Here is a 14,002-nt window from a genome sequence, read left to right as displayed (position 1 = left end):
ATTAATATATTACAAAGTAAGGAAGGAGCAGAGTATGATGAAGAGGACATGGAGTGAATCAGACTGGCGTCCAGATCTTAGCTTCCCCACTAATGTCTCTAAGCAGTTCATGGAAGGTTTTCTGAGAAGTTTCATGACTTAAAAAATGGGACTGACCATTCCTCCCTGACGTGGTGATGACAGTGAATAACCAAGTAGATGTACAGAGCTTAGCATAGTGACAGGCACAGGAAGTACTCAACACAGCCTAGTCATTATTTGTGTTGTTTCTGTCACAGAGGACTGCTATGAGCAAAAAGGCATCCTATACAATTTGGGTGCTCAATAGGTAGCACCTATTCTTTAATATAAACAGAAGTCTAGAGGCATAAAACTAGTTACACGGCATGAGAAAAGAAGCATTAAAGATGGCCAGGAAAATTCCCAAATCACGAGAAAGAGACACGGAGTTTCTTGGTAAGGTCAGTAATTCCACACTGGGGAAGTGGGCTGATGTTGACTCAAAGTAGAAATCCATTGTGGTCAGCATTTAAAAAAATTCATCGCTTTAGAAAATTAGGTAAAAAGAATCAGAAAGAAATAAAAACAACTCCTAAAGCCAGGAAGTCAATTCACTCAATGGCCAAAACCAGAGAAGGGGGAGACCAATGGAGGAAAATCAATGAAGCCAGAATTCTCCCTTGTTTTCCTTAATATATTTTCACACAGAAGAGCACTGAACTTGTAATCCAACTGCTCACTCTGGTGTACCATAGGAGATGTGATCGTGAATGAGCCGCTTGGCCCCTTAGGGTCTGGTTTTCCCTACCCGGGGAATGCACTGTAATGAAGAATTATGCAGTGTGACCTGCCCCTTTGTCATCTAACTCAAAGAATACACCCTCTTATTTCTAAATTATAACTTTATGGTTGAACCTTCCAATGTCAGATCCGCTTGAAGTGAGACCCTCTCAGTGTCTACCCTGGCTATTTCTAAGAGTTACTCAGAGATCTTATGACCTCTGGCGCAATCCTTTGAGTTTCTGTTCTGAGATATATATATATATATAGATTAGATATAATATATAGATATATATTTTTTCCAGTTTACTGTTTATTTGGCTTAATTTTATTTTTTCCATCCACTGTTGATTTGGCTTAATCTTAGGAGATAATCATTTGGGAAAACTACCCTCTACTGATATTCTTGCTCTTAAAACTAGGCAAGGGGTCTGCTCTGACTTTCTTCCAGCCATGTTCCACTCTATGCGGTAAGGCTTCCCCTGGGCATACCTGCACCCTTCTAGTTTATGCTCTGGGTACCCAGTACTCCAGATTCATCTGTCCAGAGAGACTTTAGGCTTCAAACTTGGGCCCTTAATTCTGAAGCTACAGCATGTGAACGTCTATATCCTACAGGCTCAATGGGTAGTTAAGGTAGCCATTTGCTGTGTGAATGTGTATGTGGCTTGGGATATCCATGCCTGGGTGAATAAGGCCCCTCCTCATATGGGACAGAGCCAGCATGGGAAGAAAAGGAAGGTTTGTGGGCAAATGACAGAAAAGGGGGAAGAGAATTTTAAATTTGAACTGGCCTTTCAGGCCATGAAGAAGATAAATTTGACAAGGTAAGAGGATGAGACATATTCTAGACAATTGGGTACTTTGATCCATTAAGTTTAAATATTTGGACATGCATGTAAATGTCTCCTCTGTACTCCTACCCAGGCCTGTGGATGCTGTGGTAGGCCTGTCTGAGGGAGGTGATCACCACTGATAACTTCTCTTCAGCTCTAGGGAAGGCTCTGTCCTTGCTAATTCCTCTTAGCACCAGTGATACAAGTCTATGATTTTAGTAAGATTTCACTGAAGAACTGGAAATGACTGAAGTCTAATGCAGAGTAACCAACAGTTATACTTAGCAATGATTACTTTTAGGAACTGCAAACCCAGCTGCACTGCAGAGTCCCTGACTAACCTCCCATAGTGTCTGGTGTTGTGGAGACCAGCTTAATTCCACCAATGAGACTCTCTCAATATCTCCAAACTCTAGCCTAAGCTCAACTGTTTATTGTTGTTATTCTTGTTCTTGTTTTAAATTAAGCCAGACTTGCTTTATTGAAACCAGAATGATTGATAGTAATACTATCTGCTTCCTTGAGATAAGATCCCACCTACCTATCCCACCCCCACTTATGTGTAATTTGACCACAGTGACCTGGAAGAGATCATCACAATTGTTCTATTTCTCAAAACCCTAATTGCTCTGCCTTAACTAGCACATATTTGTGCTACTAATAGATCAGCCTAGGCAACAGAGTATAAGCCTCAAGTCAATTCTCCATCATAGCCTCACCTGTAATAGGAGGAGGAGGGGGTAGAGAAAGTGTGAGACTTGCAAGTCCCTCCTGTCACAGCCTGGCCTCAGTCCCAGAATCCTGTGAATAACTATCTAGACAAATATATATACATACAAATTTCCCAAGAACAAGATATCCTTGTTTTTAAGGCAGTCTAAATCAAGACTGGGGGGAGGGGATTCCTCTACCCTCCAGGTGCAAAGTCCTGCTGATATTTCCAATTGTAGAATTCTAAAAAAATTCAATGTATCAGTTTGAAGTAGCAGCACTTGGGTCAAATTTTTATAATCCAGGACTTTCTGAAAATATGGGTCTTCATCTATATCTCTATCTGTAATCTGAAATTTAAAAGGCTCACCAAAGTGAATTCTCTCAGAACAAAATGACGTATGAGGTATAAACTACGTGCTACTTCTCCCTGCTTGGCAATTTTCAACTTTCAAAATTATTAGAATCAAATCTCTGACTCACATTATTGTGTTTGCTACTAAACATATTGGTATTTATTACTAAAATGAATAATAAGATCTGGCCTATCTATATCAGGGACTGTTGAGACGATTGAAAGGAAAAAGTATTGTATGTTAGGGTAACATGGTGGCGTCTCTAAACACCAGGAAGTAGGAGCAGCTCAGTGACATTACTGTTAGCTACTTCACAAGCTGTATTTGTTGGTTTCAAAGGTGGATTGCAAACCATAAAATGATAATCCAAAGGTTAGGTAATTCTATTACCTTTCCTTTCCTACTGAGGCTAGCTGTCCTGGGGAACATATTTGAATTCAATTCAATGTTTTATTCAGCGTCTTCTATACACAAGCCAGTATGATAGGCTTTGAAACTCAGATTACACTACCTTGGCTCAGAGCAACATTTTCAGTTCAACTGCTTGGCTGTATTTGTACCCACCCAAGCAAACCTGTAGGAGCTCTGCCGTTGCTGTTGCTGCCAAAGACCAAGGATTTCTTTTTTTCTTCTCCATTTTCCTCTTTCATTATTTTACATGACCAGGGAAAATGTTAAGATCTGCCTTCTTTTAACAAGTGAGTCACTTTGTTTTCTCAGCATGAACACTAGGTGTAAGACACAACCATAATGGTAAAAACCTGATTGCAGAATTAGTGGATCTGCTTTCAAAGTCTTTTGCAGCATCAGTGGATCTGCTTTCAATCAGACTAACAGTACCTATCTCATAGGAGTGCTGTGAGGATTAAGGGGGATAATGAATAGGAAGCCTTCAGCATAGTAGACTCAAATGGTAACCATTCAAGAATAGTAATTATATTGTTTCTGAACTAAAGAGGATACAGATTGTAAATTAAGACCCCTAATGCCAAGTATAGAATTCTTCTAAAAGGAGTAAACTATACATTGGTAATATGGTTTACAGTAAGAGACAGGGAGGAGTTCTGTTATCTAGAATCCCATCTATATAAGAATGTATCTGGGATAGGGAAAGTAAGTGGAAAATGAAGCAGTGTGGCTAAATTAGGTGTCACAAAGTATGTATATACCCTGTACAAAAAATGGGCACAAGACAGATCATGAGCAATTGACAGCAGACTATTATAATAATATTCTACGATGGTAGTCATGATTTTTCTCCTGTAGGTCTAGTATTGATCTTTCACAGGGAGGGTTATATTATCCATGTTCATGTACAATGGGCAAAACTACTCCAACTTGGTCCTACTTTAGAAGTTATGTTCTAGAAGTTCACTCCTGCAGTCAGCATGTGGGGACACACACACACACACACACACACAGATACAGATTTCAAGACCACACAGGCGCAGCAGCCATTCCGACAATCACTGACTCCCTACCCATGTCAGTAGAGAACACTGAAGGAAAATAAACTCCTTCCTGATAAGACAGCTTTTAAAGTCTAAAATTGAGCAGTTGTAGACTGATAGAGAATGTCCTGGAAAACAGAAATAGAGGTCTTGAAAGAAGGAAGAAATGTGAGCCAATATGCATAAGGAGCTTAGAACAATTCTGCAAATGTGGTACGTCTTTAATGAAAGTTAGCTTTTGTTATGTATTTATTATCATTCCAGGAAAAGGACTTAAACTCACAAAAGAATATCCATGGAACATAGACAGTTTAAAGAATGTGTGGAACAATTTAGAAACCTAGAATTTAGATCCAAGGAGCATCTAAGGATGTTTTGTTTATTTAAAAGAATCAATTCCTTAGTAGATAAAGGAACTCAATCCTATTGAAGGATTTGTAGTTTTGTTTTTGTTTTTGAAGACCTTTTGTAGTTGATCTTATGTTTAAGTAAACTCTCTGGTAATCTAATTTGTCATTTCATAAAGTTTCAATATAAAACCCTTCTAGGTATTATTACACCTGATGATATCTGGACATACTCTAACCGTTCAAGTTCCTAGGGCCCACCCAGAGTGGGCAGATGGGGTAAGCATGCCACCTCACATAAACCTGCCTTAAGAAGCTTGTTAGGGCATGCTAATAGTACAGTCATATATTTCACTCAAAGATCTTCTAAGCCCTTATTCAAAGCCCATCTAGTTCTTTTTTCTAATTCAACAATAAACATTTATTGAACTTCAAATACCTTCAAGGCCAAGAATACATGTGTGCCCAGCAGAGTAACTTTATACTCATTAATGAAATGGCAAATGTGTTGTGGAGAGCAATGGAATGCCTTCAGGCCTCTGAACTAAGACCTCTGGTTTGAGATCTGCGTGAGATTGAAAAATCATTACAGTTGCCCATTAGAGACAATTTTACTTTTTGAATATTGAATGTATAATCCTTAAGTTTGTAGTCACTCCCTTTAAGAAGGAAACACTGCTTTCCTGTGTGCTATTACTTGACTCACCTGAACTTTTGAAAGCATTCATATACATTCTCTGCTAGTACACTGATTTTGAAGACTTTTTTATAAAGGTTAATGACTCATAGGGCAATCTGTGTGACTTAAACACAATGGTAACCTGTGTAGGTGGTTACCGTGTGTCACATACTGTGCCTGTTCTGTATATTTTTTCTGATTAGTCATACATCCTGCAGCAGTTAAGGATGTCTGTGGGAAGAAAAATGAATTACACTAGGACTGCTCTTAGTCTGACCTATGGTGAACTTGAATGAGTAAAATACTCCCTGGAGAGAAAATTGCTCACTGTATAAGGTAGGTTTGTTCATTTCTTTCAAGGCAACAGGATACATGTAGTAGCAAAGAAAAGGGTTTGTCAAATATATCCTGAGATCCTTTGGTGGTTAGTTGTTTTTCAGACTCAATTTCTTAGTATCTAAGATCTGTCCCTTAGAAAGAGTAGTCCAAAAGCTGAAACTGATCAACAGCTTAAATTCTGTTCATGATGTCTTCTTGGTGAAGGGATGAAAAGGAATTTAATGTAGATTTTAGTAAGCAATCTAGGATAATTTTTAGATAAACTATAAGGCCATCGACTTGAATTTAATTTGACCTGAAAAAACTTAATTACTCTTAGACAAAGCAAGTTCTTTCTAATTAGATCTGATGTGAAAAAAAATTAAAACAGCAAATTAACAAAGGAAAGTGATCTCCAGATAATAAAAGCCAGGAAAATTACATGTACTTAAAGGAGTGGTCTGGAAAGAGTACTAATAACTAAACAAAGGAAATTTGGTGTGGTAATGGTAGGAGGAAAGGTGGCCAAAGAAAAGAATACTGTGTTAATGAGCCTCTGGGTCAGCATCTGAGACTGTAAAAGGAAGCAAAGAATAAAACCTGAGTGTTAGAAGAAACTCTTTGGTATCTACAATCATCCCATTATACACAGATGAGGAAAAAGGCCTCATATATCAGAGTGACTTGTCCAAAGACACAAAACGTGACAATGTATTGCTGCTGAAGATGTAGAAAAACAAGCTCTTATTGAGTGCTGGTAGAAGTGCAGAATGGTTTAGCCATTTCAGAAGGCAGTTTCTCACAAAGCTAAACATAATCTTACCATAGGATCCAGCAATTTTGCTCCTATTTAGCCTATTGATTAAAAAATGTACATCCACCAAAAAAATGCATGTGAATATGTAGAACAGCTTTATTCATGACCACCCAAAACTGGAAGAAACCAAGATATTCTTTAATAGGCAAATGCATAAACAAATTGTGATACATCCATACAATAGAATGCTATTCAATAATAAAAAGAAATGATCTATAAAGAAACAATAAGACAGGGATTAATCTTAAATACTTATTGTCATGTCAAAGAAGTCAGTATGAAAGGCTAACTACTTTAAGATTCCAATTATGACATTTTGGAAAAGGCAGACCCATAGAGACAGTTAAAAAGATCAGTGGTTGCCAGAGGTTAAGGGGGGAGAAGGAGACCACTGAACAGGTGATGCACAGGGATATTTTAGGATGATGAAACTCTTCTGTATGATACTATAATAGGTTCATATCACCATACAATTGTCAAAATCACAAAAATGTACAGTATAGAAAGCGAATCCTAATGTATGCCAATTAAAGAAAATCATTTAGGGGGTCAGAGGATCCCAGGATGGAATGTGCAATGTGACAAAAGAATGTAATCGGATTACAAATGTGTAAAACCCAACAATTGCGACAATCTCACTATAGGGGGGTGAGGGAAAAAGTTACTGTCCTATGTGCTTTGGAAATGAGTGAGGTCTATAAGACTTTCAAAAAGCAAAGAAACTTGTATATAAGCACTATACGCTGGTTGATGAAGTTATTTCTCACGGGGGTACATATTAAAAATTTTGATACCATTATAATTGAACAATGGAGTAAGTGGATAATGAATAATTGAACCCAGATTTCTCACTGTTGAAAGAAGAGATTACAGACAAGCAAGAGGAAGGGGCTAGAATAATCTGTGTAGTAATAGCTTAGAGATATCAGTATGAACTCACATTTAGTGTAATAGAGCTGCAGATGGCCTTATATACAAATATTTATAGAGATACATGGGCTATTATTTACTGAGAGATGTCTCCTTACTCAATGAGCTGAGCGGGCCTAGAAGCAAAGACACTCCAGGCTGGACATCAAGTACCCAGACCTTGGTTTCTCATACCATTCACCAATAAAAGGAATGAGAGCTTCTTGGAGAAATGTCTGATTCCAGGACTAAAAATATACAAGATAAGGCTAGGACATCTTGCAGTGCCAGAAAGTAAGGAAGTGCCCAGAAAACAAAACAAAGCACAATGATATAGGTACATCAAAGGGACATGAGAGCCGGTTGAAAAAGTTCCCAGTGGTAAAAATTAGAACAATTTAAGCAAAATAAATAAATAAATAAATAAATAAATAAATAAATAAATAAATAAGTGTTGGATTATAATCCTAACTATAAAAGAAATATCCACAAATTCATACTGATACAAATAAATGGTTGAATAAATAAACAAATGAAGGAGATAGAGCAAAAAAGATAGAGCAAAACTCCCCTTATGTGGGCTATGCAGAGGGACCTCCTTCCAGCGTATGTGATAGAAAGGTAGGGCAGAGGAGAGTAGCTTCACAGTGGAGACACCTGACAAATGCCATCTCAGCGAGGTGATGTTAACAACAGTGATTTCAACATACTGTCATGTTGACAGCATATACTCTCTCTCTCTCTTTTTTTTTTTAAGATTTACTTATTTATTTGAGATGGAGACAAAGTGAAGTGAAGGGTGGGGCAGAGGGAAAGAGTCTCCAGCAGACTCCCTGTGGACCTCAGAGTCCTTTGTGGGGCTCCATCCCAGGACTCTGAGATCATGACCTGAGCCAAAGCCAGAGTCAGATGCTTCACTGACTGAGCCCCCCGGGCGCCCCAATAGCATTCGCTCTTGATATATGTGATGAAAATAGCATTTTGCCTCAATAGTCTTCTTTCCAAAAAAACAGAAACTCAGTCTAATCATGAAAAAAAATCAATTTCCAATTGAGGGACATTCTATAAAATTCCTGACCAGTACCCCTCAAAACTGTACATGTTATCAAAAACAAGTCTGAGAAACTATCATAGTCAAGATGAGGCTAAAGAGATGGAATGACTGAAATACTGTATCTTGTGTAACAGATTCCCGAAACAGAAAAAAAGGCATTAGGTAAAAACCAAAGAAATCTGGAATAATGTATGAACTTAATAAAAGTTAATAAAAATGTGTTAATATTGGTCCATTAATTGTAACAAATGAGCCATACTAATGTTAGATGTCAATAGCAGGGGAAAGTGGCTTACGGAAACTCCCTGTATCATCTTTGCAATATTTCTTTAAAATTGTTGTAAAAGAAATTCAAAAGTTTATGTTAAAAATGTATTGAGGGGATCCCTGGGTGGCTCAGCGGTTTAGCTCCTGCCTTCGGCCCAGGGCACGATCCTGGAGTCCCGGGATCGATTCCCATGTTGGGCTCCCTGCATGGAGCCTGCTTCTCCCTCTGCCTGTGTCTCTGCCTCTCTCTCTCTCTCTATGTCTATCATGAATCAATCAATCAATCAATCAATCTTTAAAAAAAATAAAAATAAAAAATATAAAAATGTGTTGAGCAGAGTTTCAGAATGGAGTGAATTTCATATGTTTTTCAGTAGAGATAATGGGGTATATGCTCCACAATGCCCAGAATCATAGGACTGACCATCTTGATCGTGCCAAAGGTTTTTAAGTAATTTTTTAGAGGTAGAAGGGTAGACATTGTTTAAGTAGAAACACACTACTTTTTCTTTTTAGAATGGAATTGTGAAATACTATTTTACTTTAACTTTTAGAAGATATTTATTAAAATGCATTCTATTTTTTAATGCACACCTTAAATTGTTCCAGGTTTCCACTTCACATTGATAACGAGCTTGCAACCAGGGAGCAGTTTAAAGCAGAGAAATCTTGATGCTTTCTAAAATGCTAAATACTAAAGATAGGAGAGAAATTCTATCTTTAGTCTTTTTCCAAACTAAAACTTTCTGAAATGCATACGTTTTTAATATATTTAGTTGTTCACAGTCAGGTAATCCAGTTTTTAAATTCTTCATTCTTTATGTTTCTCTTCCCCTCATCCTTTCAGCCAGTCTCTCATTAGATGGAAAAGGATTATTTTTACAGGGGGAAAAGAAAAAAATACAGAATATGAAAATGTTGTCCAGATGTGCTTTTTTGGATTATCTGTAGACTTGATTTCTGAATGTTATATTGTCTCCTACTTACTGCAGTATCAACTCAGCCATATTATATATTTCCAGATGTCCAGAATGGAGAAAAATAAAGATCATGGCAGAAAGCAGTCCTGGCAAGTAGACAGCATGGCCAGGGGTCTCCTGTCCTGTGTTTCATTCTGACTGAGTCACAGATCTGCTTGTGGCCTTGGGTTTGAAGGCATCTCCGAAGATCGGCCTTCACTGTGTGCTCAGAACTGAGGCTGACTTCTACTGTGACCTGGTCAGGAGATTGCTGGTATCTAATAATATACTTTATCATCTTAGAAGAGGATGAATCACCAATACATTTCCTCACAAACCTAGATCTTGCTTAGAGGCTTTGGCCCCAAACACCCCATTTATAAGATCTTACAAGAGAGTGAGGATCAGTGGCAAAGCCTTGGGCCATTTAATGAATTTACAATGCCTTTGAGAGCAGGAGAAACAAAGAGGTTTTTACAAAAGTTGGCCAATCTGTAGCAGCAGTTCTGGTCAAAGTCCAGGAGACCTCAACTAGATGGCACACATGCTGATTATCCTCAAGTTTCAATATTCTCAATCAACAAGCAACAGAATTCCCGCTAAAGGTACAACACAACACAATTATCTTTTATTTTCTGTTTTCTCTCTGTATTTTTGCATGCCTATCCCATATGTCAGTCTTCCAAATACACTATTTTTCAAAAAATTGTGCTAGCCTGTTCACATATCACTTTTTCAACATCCTATTAGGCTACTAATCACACTCTGATGCCATTGGCAAGTCTACGTGCGCACGTGTGTTGTGGGTTGAGGGGGAACAGTTTATTTTATGCATCAATAAAAAATAAAGACTCTTACCATTTTGTTGACAGAATTTCAGACTTTTGGGTTAAAGGCAGGGGTAGTTGCTAGGGGAAGGAGCCTATTTCCATCTGAAATGACAGACCTAATAAGACAGAAAAAGTTATTGTGAAGAGGACTTTGTATAGCCAGATACCCAATGGGGCCCACAGAGAAGACTGACTACTTCCCATCTATCAAGAGCCTGAGCTGAGAAAGGCAGCAAGTGGTTTTACTTGTGGAAATCATCTCCATGATGGCTGGAGATCTGGATGTGAGAGAGTAAGAGAAGTGGGGGGAATACAAAGTGTGCATAGTCATGCCTCTGCTTTATGATTCTTGGTTTGACGTTGCTGTGTTATTTGAAAGGGAGAGGAAAATTTGGAAGAGTAAGAAATAAAACAGGATACCTAGATTAGTTTGCTGGGGCTGCCATAACAAACAAGATGGCTTAGAATAAAAGAAAGTTATTGTCTCACAATTGTGGCAGCCAGAAGGCTGAAATCAAGGTGTCAACATGGCCATGCTTCCCTCTGAAGACCTTAGGGAAGGATCTGGTCTCAGCCTCCCTCCTAGCTTCTGGTAGTTCCTTGGCTTATGAACTCCGACCTTCATATGCTTTTCCCTTGTGTGTGTGTGTCCAGATTTCCCCCTTGTATAAGGGCACCAGTCATATCAGATTGGGGGCTCACCCTAATCTAGGATGATCTCATCTCAGTGAATTAATCTGCAAAACTTGAGTTCCAAATAAGGTCACCTTCTGGGTATTAGGGATTAGGATTCCAATATATGAATCGGAAGGGGGCACAATCCAATTCATAACAACATGAAACTGTACACAGGGAGGGGCCTGACAATTAAAAGATGGCTGTTCTTACAGTTGATGGGTCTCTGTGCTAAGAGCCTTCCCTCTTTGATATGACCTTCTGGCCCAGGATATGCTGAAATCATAATAATGCCATGGATTTGGACTGCGTTAATTGTAAATATTTTTATTTATTATTATTTTTAAAGATTTTACTTATTTATTCATGAGAGACACACAAAGAGAGAGAGAGAGGGAGAGGCAGAGACACAGGTAGAGGAAGAAGCAGGCTCCCTGCAGAGAACCTGACACAGGACCCAATCCTGGGACTCCAGAATCATGCCCTGAGCCAAAGGCAGATAGATGCTCAACCACTGAGCCACCCAAGCGCCCCAGTTGTGAATATTTTAATAAGCAAATTGCCTTTTTAGAAATAACTCCTTTATTTATCAAAATGCCCATCTTCTTACTTCAATGTGTGTTTTTTGTGTGTACTTCCAAATTGCTTCCTGAATAATTCTCCATCATGATTTTCCCTCTAACCTGGTGAATCTTTGAGAAGGGTTCACTGGAAGAGACTAGGCATATGGTAATTTTATAACCAGCGAATGTGTTTTGAATTGATTATTCTTATTTTTCTTTGATGCTTTAATCCTTGCTGAATCTCTGCATTTCTTAAAACTTGTGTAAAAATAATTTCAGTTGCTTGGTGTAAGAATATTTCAGAATTAATCCTGCATTGAATGAGAGGTTCAAGAGCTCCTACCACATCTAACATTCTCCAAATCTCTGATTATATACAAGTCCTAGTAGTACCAAGTTATTTTTATTCTGAAAAATGAATTCATCAAATGTTTCCCTAGTGAACATTTTATTGTTAATTAACAATAGAATGTAGCACACAATAAAGGAAAAGTGAGGGCTGGGCAAAAGGGCAACTGTTACTTTTTTAAGAAAATACAACCTGAATAGGAAGTGAATATGCTTTTTAATTTTTTTTAACCTCCCAAGAAATCCAGAATTCTACGTTTTACCTCACTGACAAAAAGAATCCGAGAACCTTGATATTTTCCAGATCACAGAACAGATGCAGCGCTAATTCTGAGCCTTAGACATTTGGCATAGTTGAGGTTTTATGACAAGGCATTCTGGCAGGAGAAAGAAGACCCTAATTAGCAAAGTATCCTTGTTAAACTTTAAAGTACTGTCCTTTGTATCCCATGAGATTTTTTAATAGATGCACATCATTTGTTTACATCATTTTAGTTCTTCGACTTGATGTATTTCCAACACTGGCTTCCAGGCCTTACTTACTTACCCCCCAAATGAGCCTAGTGGAGAAGAAACACAACATTGTGGAAAGTATTTTGTTCTCTGAAAATCTCTTCTGTCTCCTTTTTCATAAGAAACGACTTAGTATTTAAGGTTTCCCTTTCAATAATATACACCGAAGCATTGCCCATCGATGCTACATTTCCCGTTGGCAGTTCTGAACATGGGACAGCTGTGTGAAAGGAGGTGGTTTTTGACAATGTGGCCAAGACTTCCCCTTTTCTGGGTTTTGCACCATTGAGAGGCCGAGGGTCATACAAAGAGAAGAGAGAAATGAGGAATAGTAAGGTCTGGAGAGGGCATATGATGTCTGGTCTGACCCTAGCTGCCCAAAGCCTGGAGGGACCTTACTTAGGTGATCTGCTCCATTGAGGTCCAAGGGAGCACTGGCATTGGCCTGCTTTAGGTATAGTCTTCAAAGACAGAGAGACGAGAGCCTGAATTTTGCCAGAGCATTTTCCCAGAGTGTACCCTTTACATTTTAGATGAGACAACTGGAGCTCCAAGTCAACTTGAATCATGCATATCAGAAGGAAAGCAAGGATTTGGTAGCTCCTAGGAGTTTCACTGTTATACCAGGGGAGCTGCCAAGCTCTGGGCCCTCACATTTGGTGATCAGTGTGAGTACTCTTTCCTCACGTTCCCAAATTGCTCAGGAAGGCCTGAGTTGTAGGCCACCAGAAAACAGTTGGCCAAAAATACTAATTTCCTTTCAGCTATTTGTCCTCTCAGAACCTGGGATTTCTGAAGTCACTAAAATTTCACACACTGGAAACTATTATATGTATTTTTATTTTTGTTTCTCTTCACATTATGGGAATAAGAAAGCACATATGTTTGGAGGGTTTTATCTCAATAGCATTTGTTGCTTAGACCCCCATCTGTTGTAACAGCAAAGAACATAGACAGAAGAAGAAAATATCAAGAAAGAGAACAATTGATATTATTAGATATTAGCCTTTACTGAGTGTTTCCTCTACACTACACATTGACTAAAGCACTGTGCATGCATTATTTTAGTTAGCGTTTACAATAGCCTGAGGAAGTAATTTGGAGAGGTTGAGGTATCTGCTAGGTCCCAATTCTTTAGTGGTGGAATGGGATTCAGACCTAGAACTGTCTGATTACAGAGTCCAGTTCTTAACAACTGCGCCATATTGGCTGCCATGCTTTGCCTCCTCTGTTCAGTTTACAATGGAGACAGAAGCATGGGAGGAAAATGGATGGTTACAAATCAACAAAACTAAAAAGCGATTAGAATGTGTATACTGTTACTTTGGCTGTAAATTGCTATTTTCTAGAGTCCTAGGTTGTGACGTGACAGCTCACTAATTACTAACATTGCTAAATCAAGCCGGGAAAATTGGCTTTCGCTAAATCAAAGTGTGGGAGAAAGACCTTACGCTGGTTTCTGGCTCAAGACTCACCTTGAAATATGTAACCTCAACCCATTGGTCAACTTCCTTACTGTGTATTTCCCATCTGACGGCCCCAGGATTCTTACACAGAATGGACTGTTTGATTAACATCTGCTCACTGGC

Source organism: Canis lupus, chromosome 34 (assembly GCF_048164855.1).
Source record: "Canis lupus baileyi chromosome 34, mCanLup2.hap1, whole genome shotgun sequence".
Classification (NCBI taxonomy): domain Eukaryota; kingdom Metazoa; phylum Chordata; class Mammalia; order Carnivora; family Canidae; genus Canis; species Canis lupus.
The sequence above is the reverse complement of the archived record's forward strand: the minus strand, read 5'-3'. Positions refer to the sequence as shown.